This window comes from Anguilla rostrata, chromosome 11 (assembly GCF_018555375.3).
Source record: "Anguilla rostrata isolate EN2019 chromosome 11, ASM1855537v3, whole genome shotgun sequence".
NCBI lineage: Eukaryota > Metazoa > Chordata > Actinopteri > Anguilliformes > Anguillidae > Anguilla > Anguilla rostrata.
This window is the reverse complement of record NC_057943.1, coordinates 6,441,220-6,453,431: the sequence shown is the minus strand read 5'-3', so window position 1 is coordinate 6,453,431 and position 12,212 is coordinate 6,441,220. Positions and strand designations below refer to the sequence as shown.

The window sequence follows — 12,212 nt, the reverse complement described above, 5'->3', positions numbered from 1 at the left end:
AACTAGGGGCACAGCCACGTTGCCCATTGCAACCAACGCAAGCGCAGTGGAGCGAAAGAGTGGAGTCCACGACTACAGGAAAATCCACCCTGACTACCTTATATGGTAATTAGACATGCCCACGTCTGGACAACAAGCGTGGCCTTGCAACCACAGAACCGTACTGTCATAATTAATAGTGCAAGATACGTTTAGTGTTAAGGTATTTACATAGAAAAATAGATAAAATAGAGAATTAGCTAACTAGCTAGCTAGTTATATAGACAGATAGATAACAGAACTCTAGATAGCTAGACAGATATATCACAAGATAACTAGCTAGCAGGTTAGCTAGATAGAGTGTGCATCTGATTGTGTCGTCGCTTCTGCCGTACTTTGCGATTCAGATAAGCGTATCTTCTCTTGATTTGTTTCTGCTGTTGCTAGTTAGAGAACATAGTTGTGTGTAATTTAGATAATCTTTTTTAAACTTGTCTCAACTGTTGCTAGTCAGCAAACTTAGTTGTGCGTTAGCTCAGAATCTCTGTAGTTGACTCGCTGTTGTTAGTTAAACGCGTTAGTGAACCTGTGTGTGGGGGTTGGTGTTTGCCCGGTATTGTTGAGCTAATTTTGAGTAGCTTCACCTGGTGCTAATTAAGTGGTGTTCATCTGTGGTTCATTTAGTGACTGCATATCATACCCTGCTGGCGACTTTCACATCTGCCCTCACGTCAGCTAAAGCCTCATTTTTCCAATCTAAGATCAGTGCATGTGTCTCTAATCCACGCAAACTATTCTTCACCTTCTCTTCCCTCCTCGTTCCTCCTCCACCCCCACCTCCCTCTCCCCTCTCCGCAGATGACTTTCTGGCCGCCTTTGAAGGAAAGGTGGCTACAATCCGGAACTCCTTCGCCCATCCAGTGAGCCCCCCAACCCCCCGGGACAAACCCACAGCCACACTGACCTCCTTTGAGATGCTGGAGGATTCCGATGTACGACAACTCATCACCTCTCATCGTGCAACCGCCTGTCCACTTGACCCAATCCCATCTAAAGTTCTCCAATCCATTTCCAGCGAGTTCCTTCCCTATCTGTCCTCCATTGTTAATTCCTCTCTTTCCTCTGGTCATGTTCCCTCTGATTTTAAGATGGCTCGTGTTACCCCACTTCTCAAAAAACCCACCTCAGACCCCTCCGATGTAATGAATTATCGAACCGTATCGCTTCTACCCTTTCTGTCCAAAACCCTTGAACGTGCAGTTCTTAAACAACTAACCCCTTTTCTCCATCAGAACAACCTCCTAGACCCTCACCAGTCTGGCTTCCGATCCGGGCACTCAACAGAGACTGCGCTCCTAGCTGTGATGGAGGCACTTGCCACTGCAAGAGCCTCACACCTCTCCTCTGTCCTGATCCTTCTTGACCTGTCTGCAGCTTTCGACACGGTCAACCATAAAATACTCCTCTCAACCTTGGCTGGGATGGGCATTGCCGGGACTGCCCTGTCTTGGTTTGCTTCCTATCTTGCAGATAGGTCCTACCAGGTCACCTGGAAGGGGTCTGCCTCTGCTTCTCATCCCCTTGTTACGGGAGTGCCGCAGGGATCTGTACTGGGTCCTCTGCTGTTCTCCTTACACACCAGATCTCTTGGTTCAGTTACTAATTCACATGGCTTCTCCTATCATTGTTATGCAGATGACACACAACTCTTCTTTTCTCCCCCCCCCTCGGCCATACAGGTCAATGATAAGATCTCTTCCTGCCTGGCTGACATCTCCACCTGGATGGCCAGCCACCATCTGAAGCTCAACCTCAACAAAACTGAGCTGCTCTTCTTCCCGTGCAAGACCTCCTTACTTCGTGAGCTCTCAATCACGGTTGATGGCACCACAGTGACTGCCTCTCACTCAGCCAAGAGCTTGGGGGTGGACCTGGATGACCAACTGGACCTCAAGGAGCACATCAAGGCAACATCACGGTCCTGCAGATTCCTTCTGTACAACATCAGAAGGATTCGACCATACCTGACGACGCACTCCACCCAGCTGCTCATCCAGGCTACGGTGACCTCTCGCCTTGATTACTGCAACTCTGTCCTTGCAAGCCTGCCAGCTTGTGCCATACACCCATCCCAGCACTTTTTGGTCATTTGTATTTGTCCTAATACTGTAGCTTATTCTTCTGCCTAGTTGGCTTTGCAGAGGTTAGGTTTGAATAGTGTTCACTGTGTGAACTAAACTGTGTTCTTGGCTAGAAATAGCTGTACAAAATAAGTATTGTACCTTACTTAACCTGTGTTAAGCAGTTGTCTATGACCATGAAATGCCCTTTTTGTACGTCACTTTGGATAAAAGCGTCTGCCAAATAAATGTAATGTAATGTAGATAGACATAGATAGATAGCAACAGAGCCATAATTCAGCATTTCACAATCAAACACATTGGTACGGTAGTTCCGGGTGACAGTAGTTCCGGATTGCAAAATAAAAAGTAAAATTGGCGAGTATTTCTTTAACATTAAAAATGAAATGATTAAAAACAGCATATGCAAACACTGGCCCCGTGAAACTTTTTTGGGGGGGATTGGAGGAATGCGAATTGGAGGAATAGTGGGACACACAAACACACACGAACACACAAACCGCTCTCCAATTATAGTAGGATTAGTGAAAAATGTGTCATCTACTTTGGGTCTCTAACTGACAAAAATCAGATAAATACTCTTGGTGTGATCATGGACCCAGAGTTAACCTTTGAGACACTTATTAAGCACATAAATGAATCATTTTTTATCATTTTAAATAATCAATTGTTAACACAGGGGGGCTGAGAAACTAAAACGTTATTATTATGAGTAGACTTGCTACAGTAAAGCCCTTTTTCTGGTCTGTCACAATCCATCATTAATCAGTTACAGTTAGTCTAAAATTCTGCTGCTTGATTGTTTATTGACTAAAACCCATAAAGAGAGCACATATAACGCCTCTTTTAAAAGATCTGCACCTTTGCCTGGCTAGCAATCCCAGCAATCTAGCCTGCTATATCAAAACTATGCGATCTGTTAGTCACTATAAGACTATTCAGGAGTGGATACATTTCGATTCCTTGACATACACACACAATACAGTAGCCGAAAAAGACTTCCGGTAAAACAAATTTTTCGAGACAAGGAGATGGTAATTCTGCGTGTTCAACCTAAAATACCTTGTTCAAGCTCGATGCATCAACTGTACCTAAAAGGTCGGTGGTATATTTTACCCCGTGTTAGGTGTTGCCCACCTTTCTCCTAAATAGTAATTAGAGGAAATTATAATGTTCATCTAGTGTGGACAAAGTCTAAAGTCTCCCGCAGAGCAGCAGGCAACGGAAGTAGGATTCGAAGCCGCCTGCTCATGTTTATGCATAGCATGAAAAACTTCCGAATTACTTCTTCCACCCATGAAAACGAATGATTAGCCTAATAAATAACAAAAATCACATGATTAATAAGAAAGTCTGAATATTGGAAGATGCACACTGTTTAAAAAACAAGATTTAAAAAAAAACGTTAACGTATTTTCTCTCGCTCCACGCACCTGTTGCTCAAGGTAGTTTCATTAAATATATTATGTTCACAAAGCGTGACAACTTTCATGCTTATTTTAACCAGAAAGTCTTGCAATCCTGCAGTAAACAGAATTCGCTACAATGACGCACTGTACACAAATTGGCCTGCACAGTATTTCCTGTGGAATCTTGGTGTGGTGGTGGGTGTCCGAAGGGGGGGGGGGGGGGTGCGTGTAGCAAAGGCGAACAAGTTTAAGACTATGAAAACATAACCTCTTGAGACTTCTTAAAGGTTTTTTAAAAAAATATCTAAATCTATCTTTTAGCTCTGACGAGCTCTTGATACAAGGAATAGCAGTTTGCAAGAGCTAAAAGGTAGTTTTAGATGTACTTTAAAACCATAAAAGGTTTGTTAACCGTTGTATTGTTTGTAAATATTGAAGCAAAATAGACCTGTATTTTGAGTTATGGCGGGGTGAGAACAATTAAAAGAGCACATTGTCCATCTAGAAGTTCTATCTTCAAGAATAGAGGACTATATAACCAAAATTGATACTCAAGAAAAGTTACATATTGCACTTCTTTTAAATTAACTCAATTACCATGACAAAACAGTACTTAATTAGAATGTTTTATCTTTTTATTTAACAATACAATTTGAGCTGGGTCCACATTCAAAGCCCTCTCTCTCTGTCTCTCTCGCACTCAATGACAGAGTTTACATGCATTGTCCATGCAAAAAAAAGGAAAAAGTGAGAAAAATGGCTTTAAAGATTCTGTTCTGTTACATTCTAATTCTACTGAGAAGCATGATACAAAAATTTCCTAACTTAGATGCTTGATTAATGTATTTTTTATTAGGTAGTGTTATCTGTATTTATTTCTGGACAATGTAGCAGCTTGTAAGACTGCTCCTCTCGTTATAATCATAATCGTCATTAGAATGCAGCCCTCTTTGTCAGCTGTAGCAACTGTAGCCTAACTCTCAGTTTTGCTAGCGCACTACATTCACAAAACCTTAAAAATAAACACTTTCCCTTTCGTTTTCATGGACAAAATCACCATGTTGTAGTATGGAAATGAAGGTAGGCCTAGTTGAATCACTCGAACATTTTAAATGCCCTAAAATATATATATATATATATATATATATATTTTTTTTTTTTTTTTTTAATGCGCGCTGTTTTGGCGATTTTCCAACAATTTGCGGCCGCGATATCCGATGGGTTTTTCCAAGTCACCATTTTAATCAGATGTATTGTACCATTATAACAGCAGCTCTAGATAAAAAAGGGCAGGCACGTAAAGTATGTCGACTGGAACAGGTTCAGCTTCGGCACAAACAAACACTGTTTATTTTCAGATAACGTTACATATTTATCACATTAATTTTTTACTTGTCCGATCAGACAACTGCATGAGGCATTCCACTTGCCCGAACAGAGTAGATCCGCCAGTTGTCATCACCGAATGATAGATAACGCCAGTGCTTTAGATGGGCAGGAGCTGTCGGGACTTATATGAGTACCGACTCTTCTTTTGATTACCAACATGAATTTATTTTAAACAGTATATATTTTGAGGAGTAGGTACCGGTACACATTTTGGTCCAATTCAAACACTGGTCAACATTATAGTCATATTTGAAGCGTCGCTATCTACCGTTTCGTTGTCTTTCGGTCGCTGAAGAAAAAAAAGTAACGCTTTGAAAGACAGTGCGACCTTCGCGCGCTGCAATTTTTCCAACCACCTCAGAAAGGAGCAAGCACGACGCGACAGTATGGTTTTGAAAGCGCATTAGGCAGAAATATTAATAAAGTTTGACATTTTTTATTTATGAATTTAAGATATAGGCTATATACAGTGTGTGTGTATATATATATATATATATTTTTTTTTTTTTTTTTTTTTTTTAATGTATAATTTTTTATTTTATTTCATTTTTTTTTTAATGATGGTGTGGCGGCAAGGATTTTGCCGTGGCGCCACGCCATGGCAAAACCGTACAAAAACCTTACCGGAAACGTTGGGCCTGCACACGGTCACTGACGAACAGAACAGAGCATTAAAAAAATGCAACCATCTTCCATTCCAACTATTCCTGCCATTTTCTCCTAAGTAACTACACAGACTATAAGTCTTACCTGACTCACGACGGCGTCAAGAGCCAAACTGGTATCCGCCTATCACAGTCCAAAGTTTGCTGTAACTTAGGCTAATTCACTTTCGGTTTTGAACTAACCATTTCAACCCAGGATTTTTGCACAACTGGGCGGCTGGTAAACCAACAGATAACAGCAAGGTCATGGCTGTCTCAAAAAAAAGCACGAAACTAAACGCGGTTAAAAAACTTAACTAACGACGTTAGAGGCACAAAGCTATTAATATAACAGTTTGGTACGATTAAAACCGTCATATATTAAAAGTGTCAATTTGCATGTATAATATCAATCTATAGACGCTTTCAACGGTAACAACATAAACAAACGTTACTGCGTATGTGCGTTGTTCTGGCCCTAACTTTACTTTCGGCAGTTGTAACCGTTTGGGGGAATCCTGAAGTCACATGACGCAAAATAGAGGGTATGCACATGATGTCATAGTAGGTGGAATAGTCAGCTTGAATGCCGTGAAAACACAAAAAACACATCTAAAATGGGAAAGAGCTGTTGTGCGATTGACTGTACAAATAGATTCAACAAGAAATCGGAGCTATCTTTTTTACAGACTGCCGAAAGCTAAAGAAAAGAGAAGCAAATGGATCGCTGCAATTCGCAGAAACAACTGGAATCCAGGCACCGAAACGTGGATTTGCGGTTGTCATTTTGTGTCAGGTATGTTGGATTTTTGGGTAAAATCATACCTTAAGTTATATAGGCTACTGTATTGACTACTCATCAATTAAATATTTAGCACCTTTCATTAATATTGTGTAACTGTAAAGTTTTTGTCAGAATTTATTAAAAAACATCCATGATGATAAGCCTTGTGTTCTGCAAACAAAGGGGGGATGGTTAGATAGTATTAGCTAGCCAAGCATATAAATTATTAAGGTATGATTTTACCGAAAAATCCAACATACCTAACACAAAATAACAACAACCGCAAATCCACGTTTCGGTGCCTGGATTCGAGTTGTTTCTGCAAACGTAGTTAGGAAAGCAGTTTGAAAGTATGAAGACGTCTGCGTCATTGGCTTTAATGGGTCGCGATGAGATACGGTCGCGATAGCACAAATAGGGGTGTTCTGATCTATTAGAGCAGATCAGACAAGTACACAAATGTAAAAATGGCCATTTGGTTAGCTGACACCTTATTGCTACATTTTGTTCTGGAATATGGGTACAAAGCATGTGTTTGAATAACACTATTATAATTGTAAAAGTCCAACTTTTACCTGGTATGTTTCATGCTGTAAAGGAGACTATTTTGGCTTTGTTAATAAACTGTTATTGACTTCAACTTTAGAACTACAAATTTAACTTTACAAAGGACCAAATTCCCACAAGGCCCTCTAAATTTCAGCAAATGTTACTGAGCACTTAATGTACAGTAGCATGAAGTAACATCAACACTCTGATAGTTGCAATTATATTATGTACTGCCCCTGCACAGTATTGTGAAACAATGAAAACTATGATAGGTTTCTTTTACGATAGGATGCTTTTGTGATCATTTTTTGGCATATTAAAATAAATGACATAGTTGACATTGACAGGTGAAATTACATACAGATGAAAATGACCGATCAGGTGTATAATAAATAAAGAGAAATTAAACAGTAGCTAGCTATAGGTTATTTCTAGGACGTTTTATTTTCTTACAGTGTGGGCAAGGTAATTTTTATTATGATTAGTGACAGAAAATGGCCAGAGTTCAATCCAGATAGCTATCACAAAGGATCATTCAGAGAAATATTAAATGCATAAAAACTGCTGAAGTAATATACAGACTCATATAAAACAAGCTATTTATAATTCCAGAGAAAATACACTTAAATGTTAGAAATATATTTACCTTGTTGCGCCTGATGTAAATTAAGAACAGGATGACAAAAACAATGGGGAATGCCAATAGATGAAGTCGTGGTGTGAGGAGACCCTGTTGCAATGCAAACTGGACAGATGTCTTGCGAGAGACTTGTGACTAAAATTTCTTCTGCTTAACCCTTTAACTGACTTCTCAACCATGCGGCAGAGCTGACTTTGACAGTGAAAAAACCTATGAGAAAAAAAAATCTGCCCAGCATCCTGATTGGTGTGGGGCTCCGACCCCCCTTAATCAATTTGCATAAAGAGTATCTTTTTTCAACACAACTATGTGGAGCAGCAGTTCCTGCACTTTCCCCACTCTGACAACGGAGGCAGCACCACAAATCACTCCCAAAAGATTAGGGCATAAAGCAGGAATTTGGCAGGTAAGGGATAAACCATGATGTTTTTCAGATACAAGAGACCTTGAAGAATAGGAATATGATATTAAATATCAAAAATATTAAAAATCCATTGTGCCAGAATTTTACAAAGACATGCTCAACCGTGCGGTTGATATGTCGGTAAAGGGTAGAAATGACCATGAATCAGGGCAGATGTTAGCATAGTAGTTAGTGTGGTAGGAAGATGTTTGAGTGGAAAAAGTGAACAAATACAATGAAATTATATTATATTACTAAAACACAATATTATCCTATTGGGATGGCAGGTATGCCATCCCACCAAGTTACGCCTTGGCGGGGGCATGCTCCATACGTATACAGCACCGAGAGTTTGGCACTTTTCAGGGTTCCCACAGAAATAACCACAACAGCCACAGACACTCAGCCCTTAAAAACATTAAGTTCTGTACATTCTGACCCCATTTCAACAGACAAATTTCATAAACAACTTCACATGCCCACACAATAAAGCCCGAAACTAAGGGGATTTTGCGTTTTCTCCTTCTTCTTCTCTTTCTTCTTCTTCTTCTTCTTCTTCTTCTTCTCATTCTTATTTTTCCTGCCGCCTATCCCACTAACAACATGTCTCCCCATTGGACATTTTACCGACACCAGCAAAAACTTCACCTACACGACCCAATCAAAAACTCACATACAGACGCAAAATACCCATACCTTTTTATTCTGAAACATTTCCAGTTTAAACAGCTAGCCTGCCTGTAGCGTAGTGGGCAAGGTTACAGTCTTGGGAACATGGGGTCGGAGGTACAAGCCCAGCTAGGGACACGTTTCTTTAACCTGCTTTTACCCTCACTAATAATTGTCTACTACTTCTCAATTATTGCTTTTGCACCATATCTACCCGTTCACCGAACGTATACCGAACTGAACTGCATTATGACGTACCGTCTGCACGTTCAGTTATTAACCGGCTACAATATTGCAAAGCCATATGGATTCAACGGGAGCTCTTCTGTGCTTACTGGCCTGTGTTCTTCTTTAAACCACGGACAGGTTTGTTAATGATATATAGCAAACCGAAACTGCTAAACGGTACACGCTCATCAGACTGTACAACTTCACACAAGGATAGCCATAATCCACAACCGTTTCTTACAGGGTCACTTCGCATTTCTCACTCTCATAATAAAACGCTTTGCAAAAAGAAATAATATCTCATAAAAAACATGTTTTCAACATACAAAAATGCCAAGTTACTCACACATACAAGACATACACCGTCTATAACTCATTCATTCAGACTGTCAAAATCCAGGCCTGCCATTAAAATTATTGATATCCAAATGACGCCAAGTTACAGTACTACAAACAACAGGCTATCTTGCCTCACCGAAATTAAATAAGATGTATTCCAAAGCAATGCTACCCAATATTTCCTCAATTCTTTCAAGTCACTTTGTATGAATTTAACAAGTACAACAATTTCAGTTGTTTTGCAACAAATGTTTGTAACAGACACATTTACACTAATCAGCCACAACATTAAAACCACCTGCATTTTTCCGCTTTTTTCTGATTTAATATTTTATTTTCTCTGTTTGTAATCAAACAATTCACATGTGGTCAAAGTGCAGACTCAGAGCTTTTATTAAAGGGTATACATTTTGGTCTCACCATGTAGTAATTACAGCACTTTTTGTACGTAGTCCCCCATTTCAGTGTTTTTAGACAAATTAACATAATGTCAAATAAGAGTCATGTTTTGTATTTGGTTGCATATCATTTGCATGCCATGATTTCCTGATGTCTGTGACCTATCAACATCATCAGAGTCTGGATATCTTATTGTCAGGGTGTCCTGCAAGCGATACAAATCTCTTTGAATTTGAATGGATCTCTATGGGAATTGTGGGGTGGGAGTAGATTCAGCTGTAATTATGCTGATACAGTATGACACATTTGTTGGCTAAATGGCTTTAAGTCATCAAGGGTCCAAGGTATAGTGAGGGTTAAAAATTGTCTAAATTATTTCAACTCCAATCAAATCAATGCACTACAAAATCCAGAATACTAAAGCAGTTAAAACAGCAACATTATTCTTTCGATTTTGAATTGTTACGTCCCCTCCCCTTTTCAATGTCCAATTTCGCAATGGCAACGTTGAATCACAGTTCTAGTTACTTCATTTAGGAATGCCAATCATCCTGCAAAACACAGAATCGTTATTTGGACTGTAGGCGTTCCGTATTTAACTCATGGCTACGGGACGCATTTTCATCCGTATCTTTGTGAACGATTCAGTTTTTAACCGCTGTTTTGAATACAATTCAATAGTTAGCTAGCTAGCTAGCTGGGATAACCCAAAATTTTAATATTGGCTAGGTGACAAGTGACGGTGAACCTGATTTGGGCTGTTCATGTAGCAAGAATACTAGCAAAATGTGATGAAGTGTTAAATTCCATGAAGTCTGTTGTACACTTTGTTGTACGTCGCTCTGGATAAGAGCGTCTGCCAAATGCCTGTAATGTAATGTAAAGTCTGGCTGGATGTGACTGGGGGCAGAGAGGGAGACCATGCAATGGGATGGCAGGTATGCCATCCCGCCAAGTTACGCCTTGTATAGCCTGCATGAAACAATACGTTAAGAACGCACGGGCGAAGTATCTAAGATGCGCTTTTAGTAGTCCATCTTCGGAACATTGTAGTTTCACCACGGCAGACCCAAATGCCCAATATACTATTTCATTGAATTTTAAAGAAGCACCATCTTTAGAATTGAATGACCATTTTGGAGGATTTTGACATCCCATAATTCAAAAATTGCTCCAGTAAAAATGCACAGAATCCATTACATTAATACTTGGGAAAGCACTCTTGAAAAATGTATTAGAGTTGACAAACAGTGGACACGGGATCTAAACACGGGATGCGTCGCGAGGAACGGTCATGTGCTCAGCGTGCTGACCGCTATTAACTTGGGCTGCGTTTCCCAGAGTCTCCTTAGCGCTACGTGCGTCGTAAGTTATCCCTTAAGCTCTTACTTTAGCTCTCGAGCTGTTTCCCAGCGTCTCCTTAACTAAGGTATACCTTATACCTCCTTAACTAAGTTAAGGTATACCTTTAAAAGGGGGGTCTGGGGCACTCGTAAGCTGTCCCTTAACGCTGCGCTCCGCGGTTTCAGCCTTATTACGCCAACATTTTGCTTTTGAAATCGACAGTTGTACTACAGTGCGCATCTAGTAGCACATCTGCATGCGAAAATTACATAGATAGTTTAATATTAACTTTTTACGAAAATTAATTTTCCAATCAACGTTTCTGTGCATAGCACGTCGTGAGAATGCTGTCGTTTTACCTGTCTATCCACATCATGATGGTAATGTCAGATTGTTTGTGCGTAAGCCTCTGCCCCATGTGTTCCTGCCCATGTCTTGGTTTTCTAGTGTTTTTTGGAGTTTCTGCATTTCCTTTGTTCCTGTGTTTGTTTCCTACGTATGTTTGCGCCGACCGTATGTACCTGCTTGTGTTTGTGACCTGTTTGTGTTTGTTTGAATTACCCTTGTGTTCTGCCTGCCTGTGTTCTGCCCTGACCGTGTTCTGCCCTGCCTGTATTTGTGAGTCCCCCTTGTTTTCTGCTTTTAGATATTTTTTGAGTTTGTGGTTTTGCCCATTGTGGCCTTGTTTGTTCCCTGTTTGTTTGCCTGTTAGTAAAGTCTTTGTTAATTTTCCCCTTTTTGAGTTTCGTGGTTTTTTCCCCACTCCCCACCCAGCACCCGTACCGTGACAATATCACAGGCTTAATAACGTACACAAAAGCATCAAGGTGGCTGGGAGATAATTAGATTAATGCAAAATGATGAGCTAGCTCTAGCTTTGCCCTGGCTATATTTTAAAAAAACACCCAGAGGAAGGAAGACAAAGCCAAAATCCTGTGTTTTTAGAAAACCTGTAACTACTTCAACTATTTTAATGTCCCTGAAAATAACCAGTGTACAACCAAAGCTTCCTTATAAATATGTGCAATTGAATAATCATGATCTACTTATAAAAAATATTAAACGGATGCTGTTTCTGGTTAACCCTGTCTTCGACAACACTGTGCTCAGACCCGTATCAAGGGTGTAAAGTGCTGAAAACAGGTAAATCATTCACATGTACAGGATTTGGTGGTGTGATTTTCATTACCAGTCGGTCACCATTTGTATTTTGAATTTCATGTGTGTTACATAGGAAATTGAGCAATGTTGCATTTAAGCCTGCAGGTGTTTGAGTCGTCAGAGGGAAATTGTAA

The 12,212-nt window shown here is 40.0% G+C and overlaps 2 protein-coding genes across 18 annotated transcripts in view; one reads left to right on the top strand and one right to left on the bottom strand.

Annotated features, from left to right (window-relative positions):
• The window catches only part of LOC135235342 (agrin-like), a 334,070-nt gene that overhangs the window by 225,433 nt on the left and 96,425 nt on the right, over positions 1–12,212 (top strand). The window lies entirely within an intron of this gene.
• The window catches only part of LOC135235340 (tumor necrosis factor receptor superfamily member 14-like), a 74,557-nt gene that overhangs the window by 43,907 nt on the left and 18,438 nt on the right, over positions 1–12,212 (bottom strand). The window lies entirely within an intron of this gene.